This window comes from Thermobia domestica, chromosome 15, assembly GCF_964235325.1.
Source record: "Thermobia domestica chromosome 15, izTheDome1.hap1.1, whole genome shotgun sequence".
NCBI lineage: Eukaryota > Metazoa > Arthropoda > Insecta > Zygentoma > Lepismatidae > Thermobia > Thermobia domestica.
Genome location: NC_137468.1, coordinates 150,274,803 through 150,289,893, shown reverse-complemented (window position 1 = coordinate 150,289,893; position 15,091 = coordinate 150,274,803). Strand labels below are relative to the sequence as shown.

The following is a 15,091-nucleotide window of genomic DNA, read 5'->3' as shown; positions in this document are numbered from 1 at the left end:
ACACATGGAATTTGCATTTGCTGTCTTTTTGCAGGAAAGGCAAGGAATATCAGAGCATAGAAATAATGTAAAGGTGTAAAAATCAAACAGCAGTGATGAAGAGTATTACCATTTTGGTACAGCTTTTGACAGTTGCTATATAAACGTATTTAGTTGAGTGGAACTGTAAGAATAGTATATTCCTTTATGAGTGCACTTCTAATGTTAATTTAAAGTAACCGAAATATCAGTGAAATTAAGTGATACAAGATGCACGAACGTTAAGAAAAGGCGAGCTCATAAATGTCACCCTTTAAATCTGTAAACGTAGAAAACGAAGATTAACGTTTGCCATAATTCATATATACCTACATTTCGTATATCTATATCAAAGTTCGAATGCAGCCACACGCGTAAAAATCGCAATATTATCTGCAAATTTTTCTCATGAATAAGAAATAACAATGCACATAATACATAACACAGCAAGAATAACAAAATAACTTGTATTCAAAATAGCTAGACCAACTGTAGAGAATTAAACATCTTAACCTGATTCCCGCATTATTTTCACAGTAATATAAGAACAATATTTCAACGTACTACTATGGTAAAAAAAGAAGGCAGCATAAATAAACTGAAATGCAAATGACAGAATCCGTGTTTACGTTCCATGCTACAGATGTAGATGAAATAATTTCTGACAACCTGAAAATACAACTTACGTAACATCTTGCAAAAGAATTCAAATATTCGTCAATCTTGCTTGTAGCTAAAACTTCATTTCACATTTTCGTAGGATGTCAAACTTTATATATGCAAAACCATACAGACTTCAAAACTATATTTCCGCGTGCTAGTGAGTTTTATATAGGAACAAAAAACACTTCAATGTAACCACTGAACGTTAGTGATGGACAGTGGGAAGGAAAATGAAAAATGGGAATATTCTGGGTTTTCTTCCCCCAGGCATATAAATTCCCGGGAGGGAATTTATTTCCACCACTATTTTCCAAATTATAAGAATCATATGACTAATTATTTTCATTTTAATTTACTTCTAAGTTCTAAATAATTTAGTGATTAAAAATTGAAATTCGTTGATTCTACTTAATGCACCTAATTAATAATATGTATATATTTTTAAATTCCATTTCCATTTGCATTAGAAAGTAGCAAAGTACTAATGTACAAATGGTGAGAAGGAACCAGTTTGTAAATAATGTAGAAGTTCTGCAGAAGTAGAGATAAAGTATTATCAATATACACCGAGCCATCGTTACTAATAGACGTCGGTCTGTCTGCTGTCTCGCACGAATTTCTCAGTAGGTATTCGGACTTCCCTAACGTGGAATTGACATGAAACTTCGAGAAATTGGTAGGAAGAAAGGTCGCATGTGACAGTATTAGATGCAAAATTTTAAAGATAAGTCAGTAGTTTCCAAATATTGTGGACATAAATATGTGTGCGCAAATGTTGATAAAATGGTGAGGTTTGTGTTTTCTGGCAGTTACCCAACCTAATTTGTGATGGGGCGCGGTGGCTCACTGGTAGAACGTTCACCTATGGTGCTTGGGGTTCCTGGTTCGATCCCAGCTCGCGCCGTGTGGACTTTGTGGTGGACAAACACCGTGCTCGTAGGTTTTGTCGGGGTTTTCCCGTTTCCTCCCACTTTCATTCCACCATTTCCCTCATCTCATCATCACCGACTCCTTTAGCCTCACCGGCATAATCGTGGGACGTTAAACTTAAGGATTTCATTTCCAACCTAATTTGTTTGTAACATTTAAGAATTTAATATGTTTATATTATCAATAGTAGGGTGAAGTATAGAAAATCTACTTACATATAAATTTAAACTCTTTAGCGATGTAAAAGTAACTTCCTATACCAATGTTTTTCCAACATATTTACTCGCATGAAACATACTGTAACTATATATACGTTTATGCGTACTCTCTAAAGGTAATAAAATAACATTATACAGTTTAGAATATACATTTTAAAGAATCCTCTGGAAACAACTAATGAATATAGCGTGATACAAAACGAAGCTTGAAATCATAATATAGTAATAGAGAGCAATTCTTTGTATTTAAACATAAATTCTGGGAATATTTCTAAAAATATTTTCCTGGGAATTTGCCCATCAACGTCCACGATTTTGTACCGAGCGTAAGAAAGACAATGTTGCTGAAGTAGATGATAACGATGGAATAATGAAACGAGAACCCCTACAAAACCCACGCATACAGTGCTTGCGCGCCACAAAAGCGAAAGTGAAACAAAAATACATGTCAGTGTCACGTTTGGAGAAGAATCTATGCTTTGATATTTCGGATATATGATTAGATGTTGGTTCATGCAGCGCTCCTGGGAACGACCTTGATTGTCATCACGTGAATTCATCCCTTGACAAAGAAAATCAGCGTCGCGAAGTACAATCACTTGAAAATATAATCATGGAATTGTTCAGTCATATTAATTGCATTGTACATGAAACATTGAAACCCCTGGCTACTTGGCTTAATGAACTTTCAGCAGAAGAGTATAACGTGGAGATTTTGAAACTAATAGAAGCCAGAAATGTTTAAATAAAGGTGGTGATTACGTAGATAAGGGGAGCTACAGGTATGTAACAGAATTGTTTTATCCAGTAAATATTGTTTTTCATTTCGTACTTGTAAGATTACAGTAGAATCAATATTCGCTTAATATCTTCATTAAATTTTAACGGGAACACTGCACCTGACGGAAGCAGTATGATGGAAATACAAGTGTCGTAGCGGTTAAAATGTAAAAGAAGTATTTTGATATATAAGTACACAGATGCAAACGAACAAAGGCAATATCTTTTTCGGGCTTAAAATGTTGAATATTACGAACGTACGATTTGATTACGCAGAAAAAATGGTAAAAACAAAATAATTTTCCTTGCTCAGCGCCATAATTGAACATTAGATGGCTTCATAGTAGAAATGGAAGAGAAGCATCATGGTGCTGCAAATCTCGTAGTGTTATTTAAATAATTCGAAACATCATTTAAAGGAATTAAAATACCCATGAGGAACAGGATATTAGTCTTAAAAATTTACCAGCACGAACATGTGATCTGACCACGTATGTGTTACAATGGTAAACCTGTAAATGAGAACATTAGACTCGTTTTTGTTATAATTGAACTTCAAAAACAGCAGATTTACTCATTGATTATATCGAAGCTGCACTTCAGTAAGTTACTAAATGTCTGTGAAGTTGAACCTCATCAGATATAAGAGAGTAATTCATCACTCCATTCAGAATATTGGATGTAGAAATACAAAGAAACACGTTAAGTATTAACCAGTCCTTGCGGAGTCTGTGTGAATGTCACAGCTGTTTCGATAGTAAGAAATAATACTTTAGTGAGTTCCTGAATATTCATGTGAAATGAAGTAATTGGCATTCTCTTCATATGTATGAAAATAATACTAGATAAGTATAAACAATACTTCGATGAATCTTAAATATCCACTATGAAAACAGCCTTCTCAGTTAGAAAGAGTACTACTGTAATGGCCATATATCATCGATACTGATAATGTAAGGCAGATATTCCACCGCTGCCACCAAATTTTATGTAAGTTGTAGGTGGTATCGATTGATATTGATGCTAATCTCACTGAGTGACATATTAGTACGTGCAATTCCTTTGAAGATAGTAATTAACTGTAGCTGTTTACCGGAAATATTCTCTACCGAGTCTGTTATTAATTGGTACTTACCAATAGAACGACGTAGGATGCAAGATACTTTATCAAGATTTTATAATTGTCGAAATTGATATACGATACATGTTAAGATTATTAGGTATCGAAATAATCTTTGGTTAGTGACTAATGATTTAACAAGGTAAGAGGTTGATAAGTTGAGCATAATCAGTAATGCCAGCAAGTTTTCTACTATATACTTTAAAGGATGAAAAGTACGAAGCCGATTGCGTAAACTTGTATCTGCGATAAAGGAAGAAATAAACAAAATTTTAACTGGCTAGGAGGATAGAGATTCCTGATTATTTGATCTTTTTTTTTTTTTTTTTTTTTTTGTTTTCAGTTAAACGAGATAATTTCGCAGTATTTACATGTCACCCTTTCGAATTTTTCGTAGGTTTCGTTCTACTAGTCCTGAATGTTAACTTTTGTGCTACACATTTACCTCAAGTACGGGAAATAGAATGTTCCAACTTAAGAAAAACGGGAAAGCTCTTAACATACCAGTATGCAAAAGCCTCCCAAAAAGAAGCAATACGTAATACGACCACTCAAATATTTATTTTGCCAAATAGTAAAAACAAAACTACAAGAAAATGAGCTTCCTCGTAACTATATAGTACATCTCTTAGACAGAAGAAACATGAGTTCGATTCACAGTTAAAGGCCATGTAGTTCATATTCTACGTTAACATACAGGCCCACTACGCTGAAAGAAACGGTAAACTTCAAGTCAACCTACCAAAAAGTTAGAATGTTAGTAGTGTAATTCGAGAGACCAATTTTGATAATGTAGTACGAATGAAAGTACAAAATACATATACGTTTTGATGGGTTAAAAAGAGTATTTCAAGAATCAATGTAATATCTATAAGGAAACTGGACGAAATGGTCAGCTATATAAAAAGTTATAGTACATGATACAGGGTGTTCAATGCAACCCTGAGTTTGGGGTAGTAGAAGTTTTGAACCTTAAGTGATACACAAATAATGGTTATACGTAAATGAAGTCTTGTTCATGCATATATTTTTAAACTAGGAATCAACAATTGAAAGAAACCACAGTGTTACAAGATGTAACCGAAAATGTAATGCAAAACATGTAAATTGACTCATACGTATGGATGTTCTGTCGTTAATTTTCAGTTTGTTTAGTTGGATTAGCTTGGAAACTGTGGAGTAGGAAAAAGAACTTTTCATTTCTACCGATAACTAATCGGATGAGGCCTCTGTAAGGGGGAACTAGGGAAATCGTAGTTTCAATAAATTAATACTCTGGATTGACAACCCTGCTGATGTTTCAGTGCATGAAAAGGTGTGCTAACGATCCGTCTACAGTATGCAATTGCTAAAAAAATATGAAAAACAAACTTTGGGTGCCCATTATTCGTGTATCACTTCAAGTTCAAAAGTTCTACTATCCCAAACTCCGGGTTGCATTGTATATTGGACACCCTGTACAAAGGTAAGATCAGGGAAAGAGAGAAACGTCAAAAGAATTGAAACTATCATTATCTTATTAAAAGACGTACCACCAAGATCAATTCTGCTACGAATAGACCTGAATAGTAAGCATACTGTTCTGCTCGGCGTGTTTTTCAGTTATTGTAAAAGCTTTGTTTCTCATCATTCTTGGGTTATTCTACCAGGTATTTACACCGCCATTTTTTAGTGTTTAAATGCAAAGTAGGAAGACTTTTTGCAGGTACAAATGCTGGATATAAATTTGAACATCGGGCACCTCTATGTCCCTCTTCTTGGAATTGACATTCATTTCCAAACCCATATTTTAAAAAAATCTAATGAACTGTTTGATAGTGACACGAAACGTAGAAAGTGAAGTTTTCTCGAGAAGGTGTTTTTTTGTTTTTCTCTTTTCCACTCTTCTATATCTAGTTCAGTGTATGCATGAGCTTTCTACTCAGTTTTTTTCTAACTTAGCATGAATGAAAGTTCTCGTATTATTAACCAATAGCTATGGAGCCAACAAGGAAGCCTTCTATCTCTGTCCTATCTTTGTCTGTCCACTCTGTTCCCGTCTCTCCTTTGTTCCCTCCTTTATTACTCTTTCAGACTCGAGTAATTTTTTTCTTGCCTACACATCGTTGTAAAAGCTAGACACAGAAGGGTATATGTATTTTGCGTCTATAATATCTGTTGTTTGCTCTTCTATCTCTTTCTAATAGAAACCAAGATACAGATTTGTTGTACCTACCTAATACCCAAAATAATTTAAATGGTGAATGATTTATGTATAAATAACATCTATTAGCAGTTGATGAAAGTAAATGTTGTTTGTTTGATTTGCCAATAGTTGTCAGCACAATAGAATCTTTTGATAGTGATGTATTAACGATTGATAAAAGTGAATGTAATTGGTTTCTTCTGACAGTAGATAAGCACTTGTGAATATATGATATATTTTTTACATTGTTTCTTGTCTCTCTAGGTTAAGCAGTTGCGGTAACAACCTAGTAACCTTGGTTCAGGCGATAATTAGGTTCGAATCCGTCTAGGGAATTGCTTGATAGTTTTATTAGCCTGATCGATTAGAAACATAATTTCCACTTTGCAATTTAATTCAACTGAACAGCTTCGAATAGTTCAAAAGTAATAAAAATAATGGTAATAATGAAAATAGGAAGCCTCCTAATGAGGTTGCTACTTGATATGTCACTGAAAAAATAACAGTGTTGCGTCACTCCAATGAAGACAGCATGAAATAACTGTGAATAAAAAGAACCGTAGGTGTCCATCACAGTGGAAAATACTAATCGAAAACCATCGCTGACCTCAGAACATCTGGGTTCCTCCAAACATAGAGTTTCTGCTTCCATAGATACAGAACAATGTGTTTACTACCTAACCATATACAATAGTTTGTATTGTTGCAGTGCATATACTATGCATAGTAAACAATCGAGGTAGCATTAGAAGCAGTGAGGCAATCGTATTATTTAAGTGTTATTTAGTGTTCGCTCCTATCTTCACGCACGTAAATAAATACACAATCACATACAAGTGCATATTCAGTATATATTGCATAATATTTTGATTTAATGTCTATAATAATTTAAGTACGGACTACTTACTGGCTTTCATTGAGGTAACATCAAAAGTAGTCGTAGTACATTTACATACGAGATCATAACATTACCATGCTCATCTTTAGTTGTATGTTTTGTGTTAAGACTATCTCAAAGTCTAATATCAAATCATGTCAAAATATGTAAACAAAAGCCTTAAATTGAGGGAAGAAGTGAGCAATAATAAATTCCTGCAACATAGCATACTCAGATTTTGAGCACGCTCCAAAAATAACTTTTCATAGTACTACAACTCAATGGGCTGGGTTTGTGTTACACAGATTTCTGCAACAAGTTGAACCAGATTGCTTACTTTCAATGGTAAACAATAGAGCCCTTAAAAGTTAATATAATCTTAAGGTCATTATTCGTAAAGTTACCCAGCAACTATAGTATTTTCTTTGTCTGCATTCTAGTTATGGGTTTGAATATCTTCACCGATGGCAGCAACATATGCAACAATTCAAGTTGCTCTTATATGTCAGTCGAGTCTAAAGACGTATGAATGTCACTAGCTCCTTACACTCCCACTGTACTGGTACAGCCAAAAACAAATAGCAACATCGTTCTACACGCACTATTATGCCTCTGCGAGATCAGAGCCTTTGTGAGTTGGCAGCTACAGATCACTGCTAAAGCTTCATATTGTATAGTTACTGATTTCGACTGCTTAAGGCCGTGAGTGGTTGTAAAATAACTGAAGAGCTTCATCTACAGTTAAGCTTCAGCATCATGAAGGATGTAGTCGTGCATACATAATTTGTTGGTCCAACGAAGATCCCATCTTCCATAGAATAATCATGTATAGATGAAACAGCATACGCGAACCAAGCCTGGCTAAACACCTTTTATGATGCATGAAATACGAGTTGAGTCTTATTGCGATCAAACATTGTCAGATAAAACCAATTGAACGATAGAAAAATGCAATGAATATATTGTGTTAACACATTGTAATTAATCAGTCAGAAATTTACATACAGTAAGTACAAAGTAGAACATGGTCACATAACGGATGAGCAGCATATGTAACAACTACAACCTACAAATACAGAGACAATGTTACTTCGCATTTCTTCCTCAACGCAAATCGTTGCGACGCACGGCTGTTCATAACGGAGTTAAGAATAACACCGGCAAAATTCAAGGTGATAGCTTAAGATAAAGAGACTCACATAGATTCTCAAAATGTATTCTGTTCGGGGTTCATTGAATAACGTTTCGTTTACTCATATGGAATCCTTCCATTTATCCTTAAGACATTAGTAAAGTACTAATCGAACGTGAGCTGCAAGTGACAACTACTAAGTTGATAGTGACAACTTACTTCAAGCGGAAGGGTATATTTTGTTCTGAGTATATCGATGGTTCCGAGAAATTCACTGACAAACAGGCCCTAAACATATATTCGATAGTAATTTAAGTGGAAGCGAATGTAGCCATATAATTATGCCAAGTATATACGGAATGAAATCTAATTATTGGGCGATTTTCATGACCATTTTTAAGAGACTTTCTTCTTACATCTGACCTATGGGAAGACTCTCGAACAAATTGTATGCAGACCTACATGTTAGATACTGCTTACATGTACACATCATCGGTTCTAATCGAGATTGCAATGTTAAAGTGTACGGGGATAAAGGTGGATATTATGATAGATATTAATACGTACATGTTCATGGATCAGACTATTTGAGGTGAAAGCATGGAAATGCAATCTTCATGCCGTTACATACAATCCATTTTTAGGATCGAATTTCATGTATTTCGACATATATAACTTGTATGGCTATGCAATGTGTGACTACGTTCCACAACGCGGAATCCAGTAATATGTCGAATATATATATATATATATATGCAGTGAATAAAGGATCAATCTGAAGGCTGTTTCCTTGAGGTAGACTTACATTATCCAGTCAGGTTCCGTGAGGAACACTCCGATTAAGTGGCCTCGTGAATGAGAAACCATCTAATGGTAAACACAATACTGCTTTTACTTTACACTCCAGATCGCTTTACATGGTGCATTATCGTATGCTACATTAGTATTTGATGCAGGTCTTAATACTTACCAAATACATACGATATTGCGATTCGAGCGTTCAAAGTTGTTAGCTTTGTACATTGAATTAATTTAATAGAAGCAAACATTGAAGAAAGAATCTATTTCGACAATGATTTCTACAAGCTGCTAAACAACAACTTCAAGGTAAAACAATGAAGGGCGTGAGGAAATACGTGAACTTGTAACTTCTATTCGATCAATAGGAATGTAACAAGCTAGTAGAATTCACACATCTTAAGACTGAAGGGACGTATAACCATCAGCTTGCATTCATTGTTCCATATGACGTTGCTATCGGTGACACTGGTAAAACCCGTATACATAGGTTCACCAGTTCTCGGACCGCTCAACATTTCTAATTCCAGGTTCCACTATGATCTCATGAAACCCAAATGGCGCAGTGACATTTAACTTGCATATATGGACATCGATTCATTCATCTAAGACACTTTACAGAGATCTTTCAACATGCTGGCTATACTTGGTGAATTTGTCACATCAGACTATCCCAAGTATAATTTCCTACAGTATTCTTGTAGGAAGAAAACTAGAAGATCCCGAGTAAAATGAAGATGATGGAGAAAGACCCAATTATTGAGCTTACTGGTCTGAGAGCTAAAATATATGTGCTTCACTCGAAGTCGGGGTACAGAAGAAGCAAGTGAAAGATTTCACTGCAATGTAACCAAGAGTACAACCATGGCGGACTTCAGAAGCTGTTAAAAACAAGTAGAGCATAATAAAGCAGCAAAACATAGTTGGAATCACACCACCATGACATAAATACTGTATGTATTTTTAAGATACTTTTAGATAATGACGACAAACGATATATTCTAGACTATAGCATACATGTCTCATAAACAACTAGTAAACCGTCAGATGTAAACTCTATGCTTTTTAGTAACTGTTGACACTTACTACACTCGGATAAAAATTCCACATCATGCCGACAGATCTGTTTAGGCACAGACGTTATCAGAAGCTTGAACACCCTACGCTTTCCATGTCACCAAATGCCAACACAAACCCACTAACACTTTTAGATTAATGGCTTTCAAGATTGAAAGCTGAGTTAAGTGCTGTATCTAATGTCCACAGTGACATAAGCAAAGAATTCGCTTCAGCACAAGTAGCACTGCTGGAGGTATTGAAGAGGTTTGATAATCAATCCAAAACCATGCTAGCCATGTAAAATTAACGTAAATGAAATCCGTGCCATTATTGTGGGTTTTAATAACGAGCTGAAGTTTTTGCAGGATCAATTTATTTCCATTACACAGGTTTAAAACCTTCACGAAACAGTTGACACATTAACTAATGCAAACAATACATAAATCCTTGGCGACTACTTAAAGACAACTATAGCTAAGAATCCAATAAGTTCAAGGAGGCATGATGTCTCAATGGTAGAGCACCTACTTGTAGTGCATGAGGTTCCTAGTTGGATCCCCGGCAAAATAAGTGTGGTGGCCAGTGTCTGTAGTTTTTTGGTAGTACTCCCATTTCCTCCCACAATCTCATTCCACCAATTCTTCCACCATTATTCATTTGCCTTAATCATCTGTCTTTCATAACCGTGGGACATTAAACTGAAAGATTCCGTCGTCATTTTTAACGAGTTAAAATCAAACCTTCAGTCGAGTGTAAATTAATTCAAGGAAGGGCTCAGGACACTTCGTAATAACATTAGCCAGCTAACACTTGATAACAGCTCCGAAATTCAAAGCAAGGCCAGAGAATTCGAGACATTACAAGCTGAATATCCGAGATCATCAAACTTCACTACAAAGCGCTCCAACACGCCGTTCAATCTATTCTACAAGAGGTCAGAAAGGATTCTTTATCTGAGCTTAAAAAATGAGTTAACAGATTGAATTTACCAACCAATTTAATTTCTTTGGAGCACATTCAGACAGACTGTGGGATCCCTTCAGAAAGGGAGAGCGACCTGACAACGCTCCAAACAAATTTGAACTCACTACTATGAACAAAGAATCTTGAGATGATAAGGGAACGCTTGACTTCCATTGGAGAGAGAATAAATAAGTACGTTACCCACATCTCTTGAAGTACAAGTATTAAGAAAGCCGATAAAATGCCGAAGATTTACTTGACATAGTCAGCATGTTGAAGAGTCAAATTCTGACGCTTTAATCAAGTGTTTTCTTGCTACTCACTAGAAAACCTATACGCAGTAAAGTTGATTTCAACAGTTTCAACATCAACTTAGGCAGCCCATTCAAGAACACTCCAAGTTGGTACCAGTCCAAGAAGCAAATGCAATTGTATCTGCACTTAAAGGGGAAATATATTATAAGCAACACCTTAGCCACCTTACCTAACAATGCCAATATAAATTAAATCAGTACTGTACAAACTAAACTTATGCCAAACCCAACAGAATAATATCAGGGCAAAGCTTGCTAAATTAGAAACTAAACTCAACAACAAAATAGAGTGAGGTCTGTACAATAAGGAGGTAACGTAAAGCTGAGATCAAGAGGTCTCACATGCTTAAAACGTATATGCTATATTCAATAATCCAGACGGAATGTGACTTCAATAGACAGCGAGACGCTGGTATGGCATATCCCTTATGTAAATATCCCTACTGTGAAATCCATTTCGAAGCCGGTGTCATAATTGTAAGCTTGTATCTGACTAAAAAAGCATAAGCAATTCCCTCTCATTAAAATCTACAGCCCAAACCAACATTTAAATTATAGCGTACCACTTGATTTATACAGTGAGAATATGAAGAAATTAATATGAATGCATATATGATGTCCATGTGAATGGTAAAATCATTGTACAGTAATATTTTTTTCCCTGCAGAGCATTCAGTTTTACCAATCTGTTATTCATTTCCCTAAAAAGAAATTCTCTCAGTACGTGAACAGATCGTTAGTAAATTTCATAGATCTGTTAAACGGTATTATTAAAACTTGTTATAACTAAAGGCATCATCAGCCTATGGGTGGCTGATTTAGTGAAGATGGCTTCTAATACCTTGAAGGACCTCGTAAAACTTAAACAAATGTACCTGTTCAACGTTATCAACAGTTTGAGTAAAATAGTAGGGCCCATCCTGTAAAGATAAAACTGGTAAGTTAGCCATGCATTCCATTCGGTATTGCAAAAAACAAAAGCATTTTCGTACTGATCTGAACCGAGGCCGTGAATTTTAAAATTCAGTGCTTCATTAAGTTTGTGAAAGCCTATAACATGAAGCACTACTCATCTCATAGCTAACTGAAAGCAGTTATGATTGAACGCTTAAATCGCACGCTTCATAACCTGATGTTGAAATGCTTTACAAACCAACTACAAATGGGTCAACGTATTATTTGTTAACCACATGCAGCACATCACAATTAATATGAGCTCTGTATACGTAGGCGAGCAAGACGAAAAGGGACTTGGCTAGAGTGTACGGCAAAAGGGATAGCTCCCAACGGTCAAACCCTAAGTTTGAAGTTGACAGCTATGTTGGATCAGTAAAATCAAGCATAGATTCGGCTAAAGCTTCACGCCAAACTAATCCACTGAAATCTTTTGAGCTGCTAAGGTTCTCCCTACCAAACCTCCAATGTGTCACTTGAGTGATTGGAATAGAGAACTGATTTTAGGTTGATTTTGTGATCCTGAGTTGATGTGAACAAAATACCCTGATACATATTTCACAAAATAATAATAACAATGAGTTATACGTTAGGTGGGTAAGTATCATCATCACTATCGTAGGTTGATCTGAAGTTACGGTTTAAAGGTCTAAAGCATGCTGACAATAAGGAGACTTACGTTTGCCAGAAGTTTCAACCAGTCATTGGTGATGTTCACAGCAATATCCTCTGCAGCGGTAACTTTGTATTGAGTACCGGAAGGCTTAACTGGAAAGGAAAGTGTCTACGTGTTCCCCAAGAGCTTGTAGTAGCCTGAGTATGTAATCAACTTGAGTATTTACAACATTAAAAGTGAACATGGTTACACTTAGCTACCACCGGTTATCCCATTGGAGAACTATTTATGTAAGTCGGTTGTAGTCTTCAATGACTACATTCTGGAGAGTCAGGATGAAGTACATAACTACCTTGTTCAAACGTTTAGTAAGGTTCCCAAACAGCTTATTCGAGACACTAACTTTCCTGTGTTTATTCCGAAAAGGTGACACTAACTTCAGGTAAATTTATGATGAGTATACGGCTGGTGACGTTCAAGAAGTTACGCTAAACATGGAGTGAACCATGTGTGTTTCTAACCATGTGCTTGACATGAAAGCTTGATGAGGGTAGGTATCGTAATCCAATCAATCGATTCATTACGATTGCTCCAACGAGTTAACGAAGATCGATCGCACATAATAATTTACCAAACTAATGAACGATTAACGTTAACGTAAAGCTTTCAGATGAAAACATTAAACTGCAAGACTACAAAGCGAAGCTGTTTAAAAGGCAAAAGGAGAAACATCGAAGTTATTATGAGAGGCAAATGTGAAAGAATGAATTACTGGTGTGATCGCAACTTTAGAGCAGGAAATTATAGATATAACAGATGAGAACAGGAGCTTGATTTCCGAGCTCATAACTGCAGCCGCTCAAAACATTCAAGGTTATCCACAAACGTCACTTAAAATCTTATTTGAGAAGGTACTTATGCAAGCAGAGCATCATTCCATTACTGCTTCTTTAGCCCTTGTAGCTTCTAAAGACGATACTCTAACACCTACGAAACTAGGAACACTAGCTACACGTTATCTAAGCACCAAGAAGGCAGACAAAAATTGTTTGGGTTATACTTTATAAACAAACACGGTGTTATTTATTGGATGATTGGTAGCTGGAACGTGCATTTCGATTGTGGTGATATCATATGCGACGATTGCGTGCAAACAGGCGGATACTCAAGGGTTATGTGAGTTGCCAACACAGAAGCAACCCGATGATTACATCGAAACAGATTATGAAGCCTACGCAGACATGCTTAAATTGGTCGATGTGTTGTTTCACAAAAACGATCCAAGACGAAAACAATCAAATCTTTATACAGTGATAAGTATCAAAATTTCATCCAAGCTATTTGGTTTGAGGTAGAGGAAACCACCAAACACGAAGCGAATGGAAAAGATATTGAGGAAGAATTATGAAATATATATTACTGCCATAAGAATTTATCGGATTGGATGATGCCAGGAAGCTTCTGGGTCAGTTCTTTGTTATTGCTGGAGACGATATGGCAGGCTATCGATCTTTATGATATATGAATAATATCATGGATATGATTGCGTCTCGGTTATTTAAATTCATTGTATGATCGTAAGGATATGGGTTACCTAATTAAGACAATTTGCTTACAGCCGCCGGATTTTGGAAGATTTATGAAGGAAAGTAGCCGTTTGCTCGATAGTGTCTTTAATAAGCTTCCCTGTGAAATACATATTCCAGATAATCAGTTTTGCGGCCCAGGCACTTGTTTCGATTAAAAATTAAGCAAAGATGACCGGAGAATGAAGAGCTTGGATCGGGCTTTTACAGAGGATGATGTTGCTTGTAAGAACTTAAACATTGTGGATTCTAGGCGTAGAGCAGGTAAGGAACTGGAGCATAAAGCTTTTGGTCATGTTAGCAATGATGCCAGTATAGGTAAAAGATTGCCCGCATTTTAATTACTTTACCTATGAACACTAAAACGAAGATAGAATCGGGTGTATAAAAATACCTGAGAGGCGCGTAATGAATACCAAAGGCATTAAGTTTGAAATTGTACCTAATAAGCTGCACTTGGCCAAACCGATACTTACACAACAGGAACGGAGAGTGTAGTGAGTGTTAACATTGAATTTACACTGAGCTCATAAGCCTATTTACCTCAGCTAAATAGGCTTAAAGAATGACAAATCGGCGTCTTTATTATTACCATATCTGCCTTGGTAGCCATTCTTGGTGCGTTAACGCGTACAGCCAAGAGAATGTCGATGTGAAAAGGAGAGGAACTAGCTGAGCAGAAACATCATAATCAGATGGTTGAAGCTTCAATTCTCTGAACGTGCAAGTGGTACAGACCTAGCGTGTCGCAGGAAACCGACTAGCAATTTAAAAGAGCGCTCACATTTACCGATATTGTACGTCTAACAAGTAAGCTGCAGATTAAGAACTTCAGTGAGCGTTTATGACGAATGAACTTCTTTCTTTATCATCGCAGA

At 36.0% G+C, this 15,091-nt stretch overlaps 1 protein-coding gene across 2 annotated transcripts in view; it reads left to right on the top strand.

The window, feature by feature from the left end:
• Positions 1-15,091, top strand: part of LOC145671292 (uncharacterized) — a 91,362-nt gene that overhangs the window by 15,241 nt on the left and 61,030 nt on the right. The gene's annotated exons all lie outside the window — the stretch shown is intronic.